Genomic DNA, 20,345 nt, shown 5'->3' on the forward strand with positions numbered 1-20,345 from the left:
AGATTTTTTCCAAAAGATAAGTGTTTCAGGTTTCAGTTCCTTCTGGCAGGCAGACAGGCTGATTAATTCATGAGGTCTCACTTCTATTAAAAAAGTTTGCTATTGTTCAGCTAATTCCAACACTCATTGTACTGGAACCAGGAAAGGTTCAAGCGTTCGGGTGGAAAGGTCACCGCTGAGGTGAGCGCTAACGTCAGAAGAGATTGTCACTGGAAACGAAGCTTTGTTTATTTTAGTTTTTAGGTAAAGCACAGCAAATATGAGAGCATGCTGTATATACAGTACCTCACCATGTTTATTAAAAAAAAACTTCTCAGCACATTTTTACTTTTGCAACACATGGAAAGTGGTGGGTGAAGATAAAAGGAGAATTATTACACAGTTATTCTGACCTGTCTCACATACAGTTTGACTGCCACTTGAAATGTGCTCTAGAGCAGCATGTTGCCATCTCAGTCAGTTCTTACAGTCAGCTACCAAATCCCAGGTGTTCAGTTCTGTGAAAAAGCATCTGCCCCTTTCCAGATTTTCTGACGTCTAGTGTACTTTCGCCACTGAATGTCATCAGAGCTTCATGTGGGTTCAAGTGACATATGAAGACTGAGTGAACAAATAACACCACAGCTTGGTGCTCGTTTCATTTATGTCATAAAGTCATCAAGCATCTGTGTGAAAGAGGTCACTAAATGCATCTACAGACAGATGTATATCACCCATACTGTAGATACTCCCACCTGTATTTAATACAAACAACATCATGAACATTCTGTCAGTTACATACCATTTCCAAGCACCTTTTATCAGTGTGCTTCAAAATAAAAGAACGTGAGTCCACATTCCTCTCAACTATCAAACTGTCAGCGAATACCAGTCAGAAACAGGGATGTGTTTCACATTTAGTCTAATCAAATATATGCTTTAATTTTCAAATTAGGGATTTACAGTCTAAGAATGCATGCAGATAAGCCACTTGCACATCAAGCTGCTCTTTAACCTGGTAAAGATCTCCCAATACTCTCTGATAAACAGTGGCCAGAGAAACAGCAGTACAGGACTGCACAAAATTCAACTTGTGTATCACCATAACTTCATACTAATCCATATCAAGGGTTAGGAGCCTATCCCGGAACCACAGAGTGCACAGCAGTACTAAACCACTGACAGGACACCAGCTCACGGCTCAGAAGCACGCACAGTCAATTAAGAGACACTTATTAATATAGACAGCTTTACTTTGGAAGGCGTAAAGATGCCAGACTACTTTAACAACCTCAAGCAGAGTGACTTTTAACTGTAAAAACCGACGTGAAAGTAAGAACTTAAGACATGTGTACACATATTTCAAAATCACTTACTGTACATATCTTCCAGTCCAAATATTCCAAATCAATCAGCACTGCAGATAAAGTATGAGCAGGCAGACATAAATCACCTCCATACCCTGCTAACCTCACTCAGAAGGAAGTGAATAAACCAAGGCAAAGCACAATCATACCCATATGATTATAAACCTTTCAGCCCTTTCGTGTCTATTGAAATTGTCTAGTAATTGCATAAGATGTTAATAGTGATATGGGTTTATAATTAACTTAGCTTTATGTAGTTTGCCTTTAACGGCAATCGTCTCAAAGCACTTTGCAAAACATAAATTCACTTTGCACAAAAATAACATTCTTTTTCAATTGTATATTTTATTATCAGAGATTCGAGTAGGGAGCTGCAGAAGAGTGGGTAAAGGTTTATTCCATGGTGAGAGGAAAAGCAAAGAGACACAATGTTTCAGCCGTGGAGCCTTTGTCAGGTGTCAGATGGAATGAACCTTCAACTGTTCCTCTGCATTTGACTATAAAGTGAATAACGTAAAAAGTACCCAGACTTTGCCTGATAAATCTAACAAATTAAAGATTGATAAAGCCCCGTGAAATATGCAATTAAAGGTTAAAAATAAATGCTTTGTTTTAATAAAAAAGAATGGACTTAATGGTCTCAAGTGAACCAGAACAAGGTTCCTGCTGGAACAGGTGTTAGTGGGGCCAGTAGGGGGCACTCACCCTACAGTCTGTGTGGTTCCTAATGCCCCAGTATAGTGATGGGGAAATACCAAACACCTGCTGCCTATTGCTGCTCTTGGCAAAATGACAATTTCACCCCCATCATGATCAAGGTAAAAAAACAAAATGCCACCAGAGGTGAAGTGCAAGAGAAGTGTTAGTACACAAGAATACATTTTAAAGGCCAACTAGTAATGTGACTCCTTAACAAACCTGATGCTGCCTCTAACACACCGAAGAGTGCAGGACAGCAGCTTCTTTAATGCACCTGTGTAGGACATTCTACAAAAATTTGAATCGTGTCGAGGTGACTTAAACAGCTGGACCAAAATTTACTTCAGCTAGTAGTGGTTCTTCGAAATTCCCTTCATTTATGAATTCCCTCTCCTCCAGTAAAAACACCTTGCGATGTTTTATCCCATCTCACATTCCTTGTACAGAAGAAACAAAATGCTGTTAATGTGTAACTTTTCTCAGCAGAATCTAATTTTAACAGTGCAGAGAAACACCTCTGAATGATCTACTGCTAATTTCCTAGGATTTCACATTAATTTGCCAAAGCATATTTCCATAATTCCTCTGTAAGTCACTAACAGTTACTAAAGAGGTGATAAATGCATTCTAAATGCTATAGAAAAACATTTAAGGAAGCTGTAAGTATTTTTTGACAACAATCATCAGTATATCATAAAAAGCTTTTATGGATCAGCTTAAAAACTGAGGTTCATCACAGTTTTCCCAATTTGCTACAAAGTGACGTTCATTTAATGAAAAGTCTTGTTAATCCAAAATTCTAGAACATTCATGAGTTTTCATTTACATTCAGTATTTCATTACCTTTGAATGTGCTCACTCTTGTACAGATTGTACACAGGAGTGTAGAAACTTTCCTTTAAAATTCATTTTCATACAAAGATTTTTTTCTTCACTGTACATGTTGAACTGGAAGATAAACTCGTACACAGGAGCTCTAAAATCAGGTGTAAATCCAGTGTACAAATACATACTTGATTTCACACCCTTACGGATCCAGGCGCAATCATCGAAAACAAAAAAAATCGGACTGAACCGGGAAAACAAGTTGTTTTTGTGGCTGAGGACCCCGCCTACATGAACTGAAGAAGAAGAGGGAGTCAAAGCAAGAAATCTCAAAGGAAGACGACTCGGATAACTGCCTGCTTTGAAACCAGAGCACAAGGATTCACAAAAGGTAAACCGCCCGCCTCTAACACAATGCTCAAAACAGTTACTCTGTCCTGTAAGGAGAGCAGGGAGAACGACCAGGCAGTACTGGATCTCCCCGTTATCACTACAATCTGCTATTGTCATTCTGCACCAGGGAGTGTCCAACAGTTAGGGTCTCACCCACTGGCACCCACTGATGAAAGCACAAAGTTTTTTTTTTCTAAAAAAAACAAATGTTTTATTTTAGCCCAAATCCACTAAAAATACCTCAGCTGACAACTGCTGCTAACCTGCAGCTCTAACCTAAGTTTTCTCAAATAGTTCAAGGAGCTGTGTCAGCGTGCGTAGGCTGCCAAAGAACAAGTAAAGGTTTAATCAATGCTGAAAAAAGAAGAAAATAAACATTTCAGCTGTGGAGCCTTCTTCGGGTGTGTAAGTTACCTCAAGCTTTGCTCAGAAGGCATTTCACATTCACAGGTTCTTTGGGGATCAGATATTGTAACATACAGTATTAAACAGCACCTCTAAATGAGGTTAAAAGTCCAAAGTTAAAAGGTAAATCTTAAATTGCAACAGAAATCTGTACTTTTGTACATAAGACTTTATGCATTGCAGGACTGTGGGGATCTTGGAGACCCTTCTTATGAATCCTTTCCTCTCAGTCACCACAATCCTCATCATTGTGTTTTACATGGTATACTGTATATGATGTACATGGAGGCACAGTGGTTTGCATTGCAGAGACAGCAATACAAAATCAGAAAATGAGGCCCCTATTAATAACTAGTTACAATAAGAATCAACACCCTCTTTATCAGTGATAATTTTCTGTCTGTAATAAAAATTGACAACATGAACAAACAAAGTCTATGGAGAGTTAGATTATTAGCCTGGTTTAGGTCAGATAAGCACTGTGTTGTTTAAAAATTATGGAAGTGTTTTTTTATACAGTACAAAAAACAAAACATTGTGAAGGGGGTGTTAGAATGTGGTGCCAGGTTACATCAGTTTTAAAAATGTGCTGTATTTTATTTTAAAATAATTCCTTAATATATGTTAAATATTCTTGGCATATGCAATCAAAGAATACATTTTTAAAATGTCGAGTCAAAAGAGTCTGAATCTCTGACAAATTCTCCTCGGTGGCACTCTGAAAGTATTTGGTTAGCCTTTCCATAAAGGACGAGACAGGGCTGTGTGTTAGCAAAACCTGAGCAACAAGCTGTGCTTCATACCCAAATTATTCCATGTCAAAAATAAGGATGTCCTTGAACCTACTGAAACAACTGAATTCAGGCATGCAACTCTCCCCGAGAGAGGGTTTTTCTAGCAGTGGGTAACCTGGTCAGCAAGTCCGACAGTTGCTTATTCATGACAAGGGTCATGGGAATACCTTCACAATGGATGGGATACCACTCAACTCAGAAGCAAGTAAAAAGGACCACATAGACGCACTCCCTCAGAAGAGAATTTTCATCGCAGAATTTACAATTTTATCTGCGCTACCACAGGATACAAAGTGACATCAACAAATCTGACCCATTATTGAATAAATCCAAGGCTAGCAACAAGACTACTCAGGCACAGCCTGGCTTAATAGGCAGGTTTTGTTTTTAAAGTCAAGACTTAAAAGGCAAAGAATTCTAAAACCCCTGGCTGCTACTGTATATCAGCAATAATGGTGGCTTTGTACTACACGTATGTCACAGACCCTTGTCCTGACTTTTACCATCAATCCTGATCAGATGTAAGATGGTTGCCTATATTGGGCCTGGTTAGCATTATGAAGAGATATCTCAAACTTGTTGTACATCAGACTTCCACAGAATATGAAATTGTTGCCTCACCCTGCTGTTTTCCTAAATCTGGTCTTCAGGATCCATAATCCATTACGTGTTCTATGTGTCCTCAAATTCTACAAATCCCTATCTGTGAAATTAATTACCTGAACACATACATCATTTCTCCTCAGCCTTAAAGTGTTGATACTTTAATGGGACTAGAGTCTAGTCTAGCTGCTTAAATACAAATATTTCATTTGTGAAATTCAGGACTTCCTGAAGCAGCCATGGAAGGATGCAAACAGCATTTTCTTTCCAAAGGATCTTCATAAAAATGAAAACCTGCCAAAGAGGAAGGGAGGGAAAGAGATAGCAGAAAATCTAACCCACATGAGAACAACCCACATGAGAAGCTTTAATTTTTCATGGAGACCTAATTACCTCACTTACTGGCAAGCCAGCCAGGGAATTCCAACACGTTGTACAGTCAGGAAGGCCATCTCGCAAGCACACCACAGTAGAACGTTTCTTCGAAAGCAGCTTTAACTGACAACAGCTTTAAGTGACAAATACGTTCTGAGACCCCGATCCACAAATAAAGTTACAGATAAAGATTTAATACCCCTGACATGCATTTTCAGCCATGATTATAAAAGTACGTAATTTAAAAATTTCAAGCACTAATTTTCCTGCATGCAAAAACTTACAGGTCTTCTGACAACCTTCTTGTCTATCTACTAGGTCTTTCAGAAAAACCTTTCCGTTTTTGTTAACAGTTTTTTAGGATCTTGTAAGGTAATTCAACACAAAACAAATTGCTCTCCAGCTATCAAAAACACTTACTGTAAACAATAAAAAGACAACATCCCATACGCCTTTTAGAACTAAGCCCATAAATGAATTAAAATGCACAAACTTTAACAGGTGGCACCGAAGTTGTCAGTTTAAGTGGGCACAGATGGTATGTGTGAAGATCTTTCTTCCTGCTAAAAGTTTTACTGGAACCATGTTCGCAGCATACTTCATATCTAACAAGAGCTGCTTTCGTTCTGACAATGAGAACGATGAAATGTGATGAATGATGCCACAGGCCAAAGATCCATCCGTTTTCTAACTGCTTCATTCAATACAGGGTTGCAGGAGAGCCAGAGCCTATTCCAGCAAGCAGGGATAGACCCTGGACCGGATGCCAGTCCCTCACAGGACACACACTGACTCAAGCACATTCACCCCAGGGCCAATTTTTCCAGAGAAGCCAAATAACCTACCTATGGCCAGGAGGAAACTCAGGGCCCCAGCGTTGTGAAGCAGCAATGCTAACCAGGGCCCCACCATGCACAGGAAAATGTTCAAATGGACAAAGCAGAGGTTTTCCCAGATTTTGAAAAATGCCTGTTTCCTGACAAAATCGACTTTATGCACTGCTTAAATTATGAGTTTGACAGACAAAGTTATAATATCCAAAATATGCAGTAGTGAATGTGCACTGCCTCTTAGCCTCCCACATAGACAGGCTGGTTTGCTTACATTCTCCAAATTAATGTTGCATGCAAACACCCTTTTCTCTGGCAGGAAAGAGTATGAAGACCTTTCTTTTCACACATTTTCTTCCTCCTTCATACTTCAGATACTGTATATATATATATTTCCTCCAAGAAAGCAACTGCTTAACTCGTCAGTTAAATCAGACCTTTATTGACAATCAACTGAGAGGGGTAAATTAAACTTCAGTTTGTTTCTGTTCCAGACCTGTGTGCACGGACATGATACTGTTCTTCGTCGGCAGTGTTTTAGAAATAAAAGCTTGTGTGGACTTTTGACTTTTGATTTTCATGGAAAGTATTGAAGTCAATAGAAAGGAATAAAAAGGTTTTTTTGATGTTGCTGTTTAAATAGTACCTACAAAATACCAATGTGAGAAATTGTGCAGCACAGATAGCAACATAAAATTACCTGCACACTTCTGGGCAAGGACATGGCACACTTAGGTGACTCCTGTCAATTCATTCCCAAACCCCCTTCCAAGCTTTAAGGTAAATCCATGGTATTTTGAGCAGGGAGGTTAAGAATCAACATTCCCCTGCTTTGTGTGGGAACAACTTTAAGAGGTAGTTCCAAACAGGACCTAGCAATTGCCTGAAAGTGATTAGCTTAAGACTTTACCTTAAGACCTAAAGAGATAGTGACTCCTCAAGACCAGGGATTGGAACCACTGCTCTAATCCAGGAATTTCAAACCAAATGGGTGCTCCAGTATAGTGGCAATGAACTCAAAGCTGTCGGAAATTCCTGACTCAGATGTTGTGTTTCCTACATACAGAGATTAGGGTTGCCTAACATGTTTTTGCAGGAAGCAACTCCCACAGCCAGATCTGAAAGTTGGTTATAATCTGGTCTACCTAAAATCCTTCACACCTAGCTATCTAGGAATAATGTATTGGTTATTTCATAATACAGCTCGCTGTATCACCTGCAAGTACACAGCCACCACCACACTCATTCAAGGCCCCTCAGGACAATTCCGGATCACCCAGACAGCATCTTGTACCTCCAGCAACCTTATTTACTGTATCTCTTGCAGTAAATGCCCAGCCATCTACATTGGTGAAACAGGAAGGAGACTCGGAGACCGCTTCAGAGAACACGTCAGGGCTGTGAAGATTAAAGATCTCTCCAAGCCCATTGTTTCTCATTTCACCTCTGACGGCCACGACCACACTAATCTCTCCGTCTGCGTTCTCAAAGACGGTTTTCCGAACTCATACATCAGAAAGACCACCGAAACTAAAATTATTCTGCAGTTAGGATCACACATTCTCCCTTCCCTTAACGACAGATTACTGTTCTTTTAAATTTTCTCCATTCATTGGAAGTTTCATTTCACACCTCTCTGCACCCATTCTGACTTCACACCTCTTGATTGGCCTCTCTTTCTGTCCCCTGCTCCCGCCTCTCACTCCTCCTCCCTCCCAACCTTTGTTCTCCAGCTACTTTACCTTTGCCTACTGCCCTGTCTCTCTCACACCTGAAGAAGGCTCCACGGCCGAAACGTTGTGTTCTCTTTCTTCTTTTTTTCAGCATGGAATAAACCTATTACTTGTTCCTTTGCAGCCTACGCATGCTGACGCAGCTACCCACCTGTCATAAAAAATAACTTGTTAACAAATGCGATACAAGTCTAAGAGATGAAAGACACAGGCAGAAATTTGATTAAACTTTAAAGCGAAACGGTACTCCTCCTGGCACTCTCTGTCTACAATACAGTATATTATGTGATTCTGTTGTCTGTACTGGATTAAGAGGGGAGTTACAAAAGCAACAAATAAAAGAAAAAAAAACTAAATTCTGAAAAAGAAAGAAAAGAATAAAAACTAAGGCTCTGGCTTGGAAATGTGCACGGGACATTAGTAGTCATCCTTCAGCTAGTTTTATACTTCCATTTGGCAGTTGTGAAACCATATTTTATAATCTTTTAAAAACATCTTAAAGACGAGTTAGGTTTCTACCTCTTGTTTTTTAATCAAAGAAGTTTTTTTAATCAAAGATTGCAAACAGAAAAATCAAGCCATTCCCCCATCTGACCAACACCACTGTTCATGACACCTTGCTATGAGATGCTTATCAGGTAGGTGACGGGGGTTTAAATCAGGTGTCTTTGGTTGTTGTAAGCCATTTAAAACTTACATCCAAGCCATCCGAGTTAAGGGTTTCCAGTGATGTGGATAGAGTTTCTCCTCCGACACACCTTGAGTTGTCAGTGATCCCGGCCAAGCAGCCTAATGGAATATTATCCCTCATTAAAGTTGCAGAGATATCTGCAAGGAATGTAACAAAAGAAAGCAGGTGCAAAGAAACAGGTTTGATTCCCTGAATCATGTCGGTTTTCCCAGTGCGCAACGATCTCTAATTGCCAGTTAATGTTGGATAGCGAATTGCAACTTCCTCTCTCCATCCTCTCCTTACAGTTCCCATATTTCTTCACTTACACAGCTGCCTCTTTAACAAACAACAACACTGCTTGCTCCAGGCATACGTGGTATGGTACTGCACACGCAGTGACACGCTCTCCCTCTAAAATCTGTGAAGATTGTCTAAAGAAAATGGATCGTCTGCTTAGCAAAGAAGACCGTTTCAACAATCACTATCCACCTATTCATTTCCTAGCTGCTTCATCCATCTCATGGTCACGGCTGAGCTGAAGCCTATCTCGGCAAACAACAGACGCGCAGCAGGATTCGGGATACGGGATACGCCTTGCACACGACGCCTTTCCATTACAGGTTAGACACACAGACACACGCACTCGCACCTGGGCCAGTTGCAGACATGTCTTTGAGGGGATCTTGCCGATGTTCTGTCCTTCACTTAAACTGGTGTCTCCAGTTAGTTCTAAGGACAATAATACCCTAAAGATTGTAACCGAGCATCAAGCAAACTGTATTTCAACTCTGCTTTTTACCCCAGGAGCAGGACACAAGGCCACATACTGTAATGAATAAAGACCATAAAAAGGCCAACAGTAATCATGGAGTATAATGCAAACTAAAACTAAACTCAGATTACAAAAGGAGTTTTCAGTAGCCTCACAGCTAATCTTGCTTTAGGTCCAGCAAATGGTGATATCGCACCTTGGTCAGAAACACCTTCTGCATTGTGCTTTCGACAACCGAAGGTGGAACACCCCTCATGGGGAATGTTATAACGCCATCGTCCCATTCTGTGCAGAAATTCAATTGCACAATTTATAGCACAGAAAGCTGATTTCAGACATCCAGCTGATATTCATTTGAATCCAGGCCAAGGTTTCAGCCCCGTGTAAAACTGAAGAGAGTGCGCAATGGGAGTTGATGGAATTGAGGAGGACCGTATTGCAGGCCATTAGAATTGGCTTCAGAGGAGCTGCAGGGCTTTATAATTAATTTCATGTTTACAGGAACTAAAGTCTCCCAGAGCTGCAAAGATTGAAATCTATCTAGTCCTAGCTATAATGCATTCTATAAATCTTCTCTCCAGACCTTACCAAGCAGTGGCTTGAAGCACATACTTCACATTTCTTGCTCACTCTGGCTGAGTAAAACTACAGTACATCAAGAGCAACTCGAAGAGACAGAAATTCATGAAACACCGCTTCAAAGCAGTCACCTGTCACATGCTTACACCTGCTTGACACAGGGATGATTAAAAGCATCTCAGCTATTTGCAGACTAATATTTGACTTTAAAACTATGTCAATAAATGAATGTTTATCATGTTCTGAAGACATTAAAGTAGAATTAGGCCACTGATTATGCATCCTGATGTTACCAGTTTAGCAGATTGTCAGCTGTACCTTCAGTAGCTTTCCCTTTCCCTCCTGTGAACAAAAGACCTTACCGAGTATATAAAGCTGGTCCTGTACTTGATCGGTCTTTGCTGGTCGCACATAGGATACTGTTTGTTCTGCAAAGCCACACACAGAGATTGTTCTAACAGACTCAGAGCTCAAACATTGTAATGCATTTTAAAGGAAAAGTTTAGAAAGAATTTTGAATGATTAAACAGTAAAGTCAATTCTGCACAAAGATGTACTTACAATAGTGGATGGAAATTAAAACCAAAAAGAGATATATATCTTTTAAGACAAGGGACTAAATAGTTCACCCCTTATAATATTAAAATGTATATTCAATTCTAAATTCCTTCTCTTAATACAGTACTCTGCATATTTTTTTCCTAAACATACCAACATACCTTCTGAGTACAAGAAACACTAACTCAATATTATGTAACAGGAATTGTTTTCATTAACTGTGATCATTTGTTCACCAACCTTAACCCTTTTTGCATAGTGCACCAAGCGCTGAGCTGGTCTGCAATAAGTACTAGCCCTAGGGGATTACATTCACAAGTACACAAACAGTAAAAAAGCACAAGTAAATTAATATTCAGTATTCACTAATCAGTATTAGAACTGAAAATAAGCCGAACCACAAAATACTGACAATATTCTAATTTATGTTGCTTGTAAAATTAATTACACAACTGGGAGAGGCTGAAACAAACTGTTTAAATTGCACAACTCCAACAGTACTGATGTGGCACATCCATCAAGAAGAAAGAGAGGAGACCAGGTCATGACTTGTTTGCAACAGTTGTGTGCAGAAATATCGCACTACTTACATGCAGAAGCTGAAAAGTCTTAATATTTCCTTAAAAATGTTGTGAATACTGACACACTAGAATAACGCACATTTGTGTATGTTATACGTACGTGTTTAAACCTCCGTTTTTCCATTCCTATGACAATTTCGAGCACTGTACCCTTTCATGGCTTGGAAATAAAACACTTCTTGCACAAAAGTACTAACATCAAAACTTTTGTTGACATTTCTTTTAAATGTGGGCCTTTGAAATCTAAGAAAAACACTCCAGTCTAGGAGTTACAAAGCACTTCGTTTCAAGACAATACATATCATTCTATACTCCAGTTGCCTAGCGGTGTGCATGTCTCTGGAACACTGGCTCTGTGATCAGAAGCTCTATGGAAAACCTCAATCTAACGGTGTAGTTGTGCTCCGCAGACGCCTCAGGGCAAAACAGCCAGGCTAGGCCCGCAGCAGGTGAAATTCCATGGACAGATGCTTTTTGTCTGTAGAATCAACACTAACCTAGGAAACTGGATACTCCCAGTCACCAGGCGATGAAGACAGATGATCAAGAAAACTGGAAATAAGTGACGGATGCACATCACAATGCCAATTGCATCTCCTTCCCTTAGTCCAGAGGTGTCCAGTTCTGGTCCTGGAGGGTCAGCGTGTCTGCTGGTTTTCAAGATATTTTTAAAAGAAGAGCTGGGAGAAACTCTTAAATCAGTCGGGTTCCAGCTAGTTCACTTTGTTAAGAGCTGAACTTGTTAGAATTAAAACCTGCAGACACACACTAGCCCCCTAGGACAACCACCAAGCACCACCGCCTTCATATCCCTGTTTACTCAAGTATAAGTGAAACGGTTATTGGTTTCATTCTGTATTCATGCATCATCCAGCTGGCTTTTAAATAATGGCAGACTTAATAAAATATTCAGGCTGGTTCACCTGAACTTTTGATTTGACACATTCACAACTGTGCATATAAATTCACTACAGCAACTGAACGTCAGATGTTTTGTTTCCATCTGGAGAGGAATAAAAAGAACAAATCAGTTCTCACGCAGGCTGGAGGTTTATACACACGTGGGGTATTGTTTTTTACTTCAATGTATATTTTTGTGAAAAATATTGACTGCAGTTCTATGATTCTGTCTGAATGGATCCACTATAAGATTGTATCCACCCTCTCAATACACACAAAAGAGTCATACCCATTCCTACAGAGTCCTGAAGTGGTCTGTTTCAGAGCAGAAAAAATTTTCAAATGTCACCACTCTGAAGATCAAAATGTCTGTTTCAGGCCATTCATTTTTACATTGTTGTTAATGCTACCTCCCAGAATACTGCTTCTGAAGCAAAATGACTATATTTTGATTTGTACCAGGTAATGGTTTAAAGATCACCGGGGGAAACTCACAGTCTTCAAGTCATTGGCTGGAGTCCAGACCATGCATATTAAAACTGGCAACTCTTATGTCCCAGCAGGGCAAGCAGCCACCTGTCCACCATTTGCTAAAAACACATCTGCTTAAGAAGAGTGAATGGATAAACTGGAAAATTAGAAATAAAAAAAATCCCCAAACAAAACAAGCAAACTGGAAAAACACTGAGATAAAATAGTCTTTTAAACTATTGATTAATAATTAGAAATTGTATTATTCTAAGAATGATTTGTTAATTACTTTTTAATATGACATTTCTTAGAAAGATCCATGTATTGCTTTCTGGATGTATAACTTATTGGCAGAGCAAGATGACCTATAACAGCAAACTGCTATCTACCATTTCCATCACTGCTTGCAGACGAAAATGAAAGTGTATTTTTTGCAAGATTGATCCATCCCTTCATCTTCAGTCTGTTTTTCTGGGTAGGTTTTCCACAAGCAAATCTAACAGTTAAAATGAGATGAAGAGATGGACCCACACAGTGGCCCTTCAGTAGTACAGAGACTAATTATCAGCACCCTACACTGTATATAAAAGTGGACGAGATCCATGGATCTATCAGCTATTAAAAGCTAAATGAATTGGCCGGCTTATTAGTACATTTTATGATATTAATTTTAATGCAAATTCAGCTTTACACTCAGCTATATGTGATGCACCACCAGATAATTATAAAAACTGCTTCTGGGTTGTACTGCAATACACAATGAATTCTTTTTAAAACCAATTCATCTACCCACCCCTCTCAGTGCTAAAACAGGCTGATTTCTGTTCTATTTAAAAGTTCTTATGCGTTATTTCCAATGTAAGGGAAGTTGTAAACATTTTAAGAGCATATATTACACTTTCGTTCCAAATGTTAAACAATGAGCAATCTTTCTGTATCAGCAACCTTTGTAAAAACGTGTCCCTGCAGGTAACCCGACATGAGACACAGTGACTTTGTAATATGGTGTTATGAAGGAGGTTGGCATGGTGGTGCAGTGGGCAGCACTTCTGCCTCACAGGGCTGTGGCCCCGAGTTCAGTTCCTGGGGTGTTCCCTGCGTTCAGTTCCTGCGTGGAGTTAGTATGTTCTCCCCGTGTTCATGTAGGTTTCCTCCCACAGTCCAAAAACATGCTGGTAGTTTAATTGCCTTCTGGGAAAATCGGCCCTAGTTTTTTTGTCCGTGTGTGCTCTGCAATGGACTAGCGTACAGTCCAGGGTGTACCCAACCTTGTGCCCATTGCTGGTCAGGATAAGCCCCATGACCATGAATTGGAAGAAGTGGTTAGAAAATGGATGGATGACAGCACAAAGATGTAACTGGATACTCTGTATTTGTGACATGACTGCCATTTCTAGCACTTCTGAAACTGTCATGAACTTTGTTAGCATGGTATTCAGTCTTAAGATCACTGGACAGTGAGCAACTGAGTTTTACTGGAATGCTTTTAACTTTATATTGGTCTTAACTTAACACCACCGTCATTGAAATCTACCTTCATAGCACTATGAGATGATCAGAACTAAGGTCAGACATCTATACTTAACACCTTCTATAAAGGATACTATACAACAAAAGTGAAGGTAGCATATACAGGGAGATTTCCTTGCAGAATGTGCACCACCTTTGCCTCTGTTCATAACTACACAGAATTATAAAAATATAACCAATGTGAACTGAAACCGGTGAAGTGTTATCAGTGTATCTCAGTACATTTTCATTTTCATTTTTCCAGTCTGCTCCTATGCTCTTGAATGCAAAGCAGGGTGGTGGCTGTATGGAACAAGCTACCCAGCCACTTGGCTGAAGCCTATACCTTGTCTGAAAAAGATTCTTAAACCTAATTATTTAACCTCTAAACTACCCAACAGGCCAACCGGATAATTCTTCTAAATGGTTATTCCATGCTGAAAAAAAGAAGAGAGAAAAAACACAATGTTTCGGCCGTGTCACCTGAAGAAGGCTCCACGGCCGAAACTTTATCTTTTTTCTTTCTCAGAAAATCTGGAGCAAATTGCATTGGACCAACATTTTATTGGAAGGATCATTTTGATACTCTTCAGATTCAAAGGAACCGCAGTTGCAGGTTTAGAAGTCACCCCATCCAGCCTATTGTTAAATTGTCTGCTCAATTACTCATCTGAAGACAAAGCATGATAATTGTTAATAATGCGTCAGTTCATTACATCCTCACATTCAAGCACTCGTTAACATGATCTGAAGAGAAAATACTTGGATGTACCAAAGGCATTTCTTACTAATTGGATTTTTAGCACTTTAAATGCTAAAACTAGAATATATGTATTTTCTAGTATTGAATGCCCCACTAACCAAATTGGGGCTCTGTAGTCTGTTAAAAATACAAGATTTAGATAAAAACGACATTCTTTTTTACCAAGGTATTTTTTTTTTACTGTAGGACACAATGGGAAAAAAAATGTTATCAACTAGAATATGAGACTCATAGGTTAGCTGCCATAGTAACAGTAAATAATTTGATACATTTCTCGAAGGACATTGATTAAGAATCGATAAAACAGTGCTGGTCTCTTGAAAGTTCGTCACCATATCCTACTTTCTGTCAGTAACATGAACAAGACATCCACTTAAATAGAGCTGAAGACACAGACAAGTGCAATACCTAAAGCATTCCTGAACAGCTCCAGTAACATTTGTTTGAGATCATTCGTTTTTTGGATTCCAACACGAAGAAGTAGACGATGTGTTCTTCAAGTTGTTTTTAAAGAAAGGTGATCCTTAAATATAGGTAAAAAAAACTTGAACACTCTTACACTACAGCCTAATCATAGAAAGTATTGTTCTTTTTACAACACATGGCAAACTATTTTGCAATGATGATCTTATCAACATGTTATTCTCAAAACGTGAGTAGCATCAGAATAATCTTAGTATCTATACTTTACTTAAGTATTTAACTTACATAAGAAACGCCTACTTAACTATTGAAAACATCAGATCAGTAAAAAGCAGAATCGCAGAATTACACCCGCTTCCCTCAACAAATGAACATTCAAAACACTACCATTAAGGGTAAAAATACTTCCAGATGTTTTTTTTTTAATTCACCACATAGAATACTGAAGGAAAAAGTGAAATTCATCAAATAAATACGAAAATGTCTTTGATGACATCCTATATTGGATCACAGACCGTCCCATAGCATCGTTATGGGAAATGTCCAGTAAAGAAACTAGCATTTACAGGACTAGAGAGTAAAACGTCTGGAGTTAATTACAAACCCTGTAGGCTTCTATTTATCTGTACAATTAAACTGAATGTTCAGAGCCGAGATGGAGGGTTTCCTACTTGGGAACAGTATTATAGAAAACAGTCAATAAAGGATTTACTAACGAGAAACTGCCTTACAAACAAAAAAGCAGAATTACAGGTCCTCACGCAGTGTTGTCTCGACCTCAGATTATTTTCTTAGTAATGGCAAATACTACTATGGATCGGCATTCCATATATACAGTATATGTTAACAATTGAAGCATTTTATTTACTGTCTTGCCGTTTCTGATTCACAATTTCTACAATAATACGAAGATATTTAGTAACAACTCGCATCAATAAAAAACTACTTATAAAAGGAGACGTTTCAGCCAGGAGTGAGGTAGCGCAGGGCTCAGTGGTTGAGATGCTGATATTTCTGATTTTCAAGCTTTTTTTCTCCAGAAATGACACCGACCTCAACATCATCAATAAACTAGTCATATTTCAAGATACACTGATTCAGGGCAAGCCTGAACCAGCACTCTTTATCAGCGACAGAAGGGATCCAAAAGGGTTAATGCGGTATCCAAATTAAGAAGTTCAAGTAATTACATCAGAAAACAGCGTTAAATACTGCGTTAAACACCTGTGATGAACGGGGCGTTCTACAATAACACGACGACGACGTATCAGTTATAACATCTAAGTAGCGGGGAGAGTGAATACAAAGGGCTGAACAATTCAAGATAATTTATACAGCCAATACTGGTGATGTTAAATAAAGCTCTATATTACACCCAAATGCAGTAAATTTCCACTCCTAGAGTAGTAGGACTAATAAAAACAAGATTCTGATTGGCGTTTCATCCAATCACGATTTGATAGGCGTGTCGTCCCGACTGAGTCTGACATAAACCTTTTCCTCAGCCTCCAAACTGGAAAACAACCGATGTCAAATAACCGTGAATTCTGAATCTCAGAGATCACCCACGAAGGCTCGTTATTACGCCCATCAATAAAGAAGGTTTTACCAACTGTTCTCCACTCCTCCGCAATAACCTTCGCGTTGTTAACAATAGTGGCTTACATCTGTTCTAACGGTGAAATATTTCCCCAGTCAGCCCCTGACATCCAGTAGATCAGCTAAAAAAATACAATTTTTTCAATTTCTCCGCAAGTAAAGGGGAGGGTTCATTTACCATACCGATCATAAACATCTTTACAGTATGAAAAAAGGATTGCACGAGCTAATTAATATCGCTATGAAGCAAATGAAATCCAACAGCACAGAGAGCTACCATTTTTTCACATCATAAATTAATATATATACACATCCAGACTAAAAGAATTTCTAAATTCTACTTATTTCCAGCGATCACTGACTTAGTCAAACATCCAGGTAAAACGATGTGCTTACAAAGTGAGAAGCCATAATCTCGCGTATTTACTTCTCAATAAAAAGAATACTAAGTGTTTACGTTAACAAGTGGGAATATCAGCTCTAATGGGTTTTTTAAAACAAAAAACTTTTTTTGAATCATTAAAACTTTCCGACGTCAATTCAGTCTCTTTAGATATCATGCAAGCGGAATGTAAGGACGTTGTATGCAAAATATTAATATATTCCCAAGACTTTAGTTTTTTTTTATGAGTTATATCGCAAGTTGTAAAACTGCTCAAAACTTCTAAAATCATGCGATAGAAAACGCCTACATACGTTGAGGGAAACACGCTTAACTCAAACTCTCAGGTAAGAGCCAACCTGAAGAGCAATCATGAGCGCAGGGATGCGATTAAAACGAGACTTGAAAAAAACACTTACCAAATTCCTTTATATTTCGGTAGTTTGTTTCTTTTCTTCTTCTTTTTTTACGCTTCTTTTCGCCTTTCAACCCGTTGAACCATGTTAACGAGCAAGTCGTTTCCCCGTCACAAGCTAAGCGCAGGTTTCGGCTCACTCCCTTTCGCAAGCGTAATAATGGCTACCTTGTTCAGAAACTAGATAAACGGGTCGGCCGGGTTTTTGTTGTGTGGTAAACCTTTCGAATTAGGAGCAAACGACTTGAGACATTTTAGTCCTGGGCGAACACAAACATTTCTTTCTAACCGGTAGAAAAGGAAGAGTTACGGTCACGTGGCTGGGCAGGTAAAGGTGAGATAGGGCTCTATCATCCCATTCATAGCCAAATTGGAACAGTATTTGCATGAAGTGAAATTAGGACGTAACAAAACAGGGTTTGCACGGATACGAAACATAATATTCGTATATGTCTTTGACAAGTAGAGGTCATCTTTAAAAATGCAAAGTGTTTCGATTTTTTTACACTGCGTATAGTATTAATTTCGTCCCTCCTTTTTGAATCTGTACCTCTTAATTTAGTGACTTGCTAGATTATTTTACGTTTGTTTTAGTAACAGGTGGAGCATAACCGAAGAACGCAGCGTTTTCCCCTTATGATCTGCTATTGGTCCCCATTGATCATTTTTTATTTTATTTTATGCAGCTTTATAGCCAAAGATAATCCTCAGAATCATGAATTCACTTGCTCCTGCTGAGCTCCCAGTTGTAGGTTGTTTGATTTTGCATTTGTCGGTAAGTGTATAACAACATATGCTTCCTAAATTACAAATTGTTATGTGGTCACATGTACATTCTGCTGTTCTGGGTGACTTTCAGTCTGAAAAAGGTTACTTTTTTGGGAGCTGGGACATTGAGTTCCCTGTATAGGAAGGAGAAGCTTGTATACAATTAATTAAGACAATTAAAGGTTGTGTAGTTATGGAACAGGTTACCCAGCCATGGTGTTGAAGCTGATATACCTTGGTTACTTTTAAGAAATGTCTTAACAAGTTCCTTGGCTCAATTAACTTCTAGCTACCAAATAGGTTAGATGGGTCACCTAGTCTCCTCTCTTTTGTAACCACACATACATTCTCATGTTTAAGGTAAAATAATAACAATTCCTTGCATTTACAGTATATGGCATGTTTTTTAATCCCTGAGGATCTCACAACTAGACATTGAATGAGATCCACTTCATGTACCAATGTAACACAGCACTGATGTAGGGGACAGGCAGCAGTCTACATGAGCCAGTACACAGCAGATCCGTTAGTGAAGAAATGCTTCAGCAATTGACCGAAGCCAGCAAGGCAACTTTAGAAAGGCCAGATTGAACACGCCCAGTGTGTAATGTGGCCTGAACACCAGGATTAGTATCTTTTCTCTATCATTAAGAGCCTTAGTGACCAAGTAGTCAGGACTTTGGATTTATGTACCATTCATACTGGGGTCCGGCTTGGAAAGAGTGCCACCTACTGGTCCAACATCGCCACTTACAGCAGCAACCTGTTATCCCACTACTGACCCAGCTAGATGCTTAACTTCATAGATCTGTGGCAGCTTGTGTGTCACCATATTTTAAATCAATATTACGATTCTAAAGTACCTTACAAAGAAAAGGAGGGCTTGATAATACTGTTACAAACTTGTCACAAATTTGTTACAAACAGTTTTATCAATCCTCCTATCTTTCTCATTCACTTAAAAGGTGGATTGATTTAAAGAACATGTGAGTCTCCTGCTCACATCAATTGATGATTCTTTGGAACATTTAAAGATTATTTTATTAAACCCTGTGACTCTCCATTCAGTGAATGGTTATTTATTGTTCTACAGTATATGCTTCAAGTAGATATGTGCACCATTGAATAATAATGAAACAGAACCCATACATTCAGGGCATAAGAGCACAGACCTTGGTAAAACACAGGCACAGGTGTGCCACCTTTATTACTGAAGGAGTAATAAACATAACAGGAGTAATACATAACAGGAAGGACTACAGCAAAAAAAAAAAAACATGTTTTTATTTATCCCTCTATCCTTTCACTGGGCGTAGAAACTCTGAGGGAGAGAAGAGATAAGATAAGATCACTTTATTGGCCATATACAATTTCTGGTATTAGGAATTTGTCTTTTCGCATGCACACACGGAGAGGGAGAGAAGCTGGGGGTCAGAGCACAGGGTCATCCATTTACAAGGCACCCCTAGAGCTAGTTTCTGTTTCCTGTCTCCTGAACAGGAGTCCCCTCGCCCATCCGCCTTCGGCAGGAGCGTCAGAACACGTGACTCGATGGGACAACCTGTTTGTGTTACTATCTGCCCCCTTCCTCCCAATCCCATGTCAGAGAGCCGTCGCCCGCCTTGAGTGGAGTTTCCATCTCGCTCTGGGGTCCTGCGGGTGGTCTCAGTGCAGCCCCACACCTGAGGGCTCAGCAGCCGGGTCCCCTCCCACACCGCCGCCAAGGGAGCCCCCAGTTTCTCGCGCTGCTGGCTGAAGCCGGAGCAGCGTGTCTGAAATGTGTGAGCCCTGAAAGTGGTGCCCTGTGCTCCACAGCTAGTGCCTCTCTCTCCGTTAAATTCCTCTCCTCTCCGCCGGTACAGTCGCGCCTCCTCCCTCTAGACTAGGGCAGCGACTGGCCCCATATTCCCCGGACACTGTGAGACAAAGCGGCATTTTAAAAGTGCCCT

At 39.5% G+C, this 20,345-nt stretch overlaps 1 protein-coding gene across 1 annotated transcript in view; it reads right to left on the reverse strand.

Moving 5' to 3' along the window:
* atp8b1 (ATPase phospholipid transporting 8B1) overlaps window positions 1-17,923 on the reverse strand; it is a 54,239-nt gene extending 36,316 nt beyond the window's left edge. The window contains exon 1 of the mRNA XM_069187379.1: window positions 17,633-17,923. The gene's annotated coding sequence lies outside the window, so the exon portion shown is untranslated. The remainder of the gene's footprint in view (window positions 1-17,632) is intronic.
* Between the last annotated feature and the right edge of the window lie 2,422 nt (window positions 17,924-20,345).

The sequence above is a fragment of the Lepisosteus oculatus genome, chromosome 3 (assembly GCF_040954835.1).
Source record: "Lepisosteus oculatus isolate fLepOcu1 chromosome 3, fLepOcu1.hap2, whole genome shotgun sequence".
NCBI lineage: Eukaryota > Metazoa > Chordata > Actinopteri > Semionotiformes > Lepisosteidae > Lepisosteus > Lepisosteus oculatus.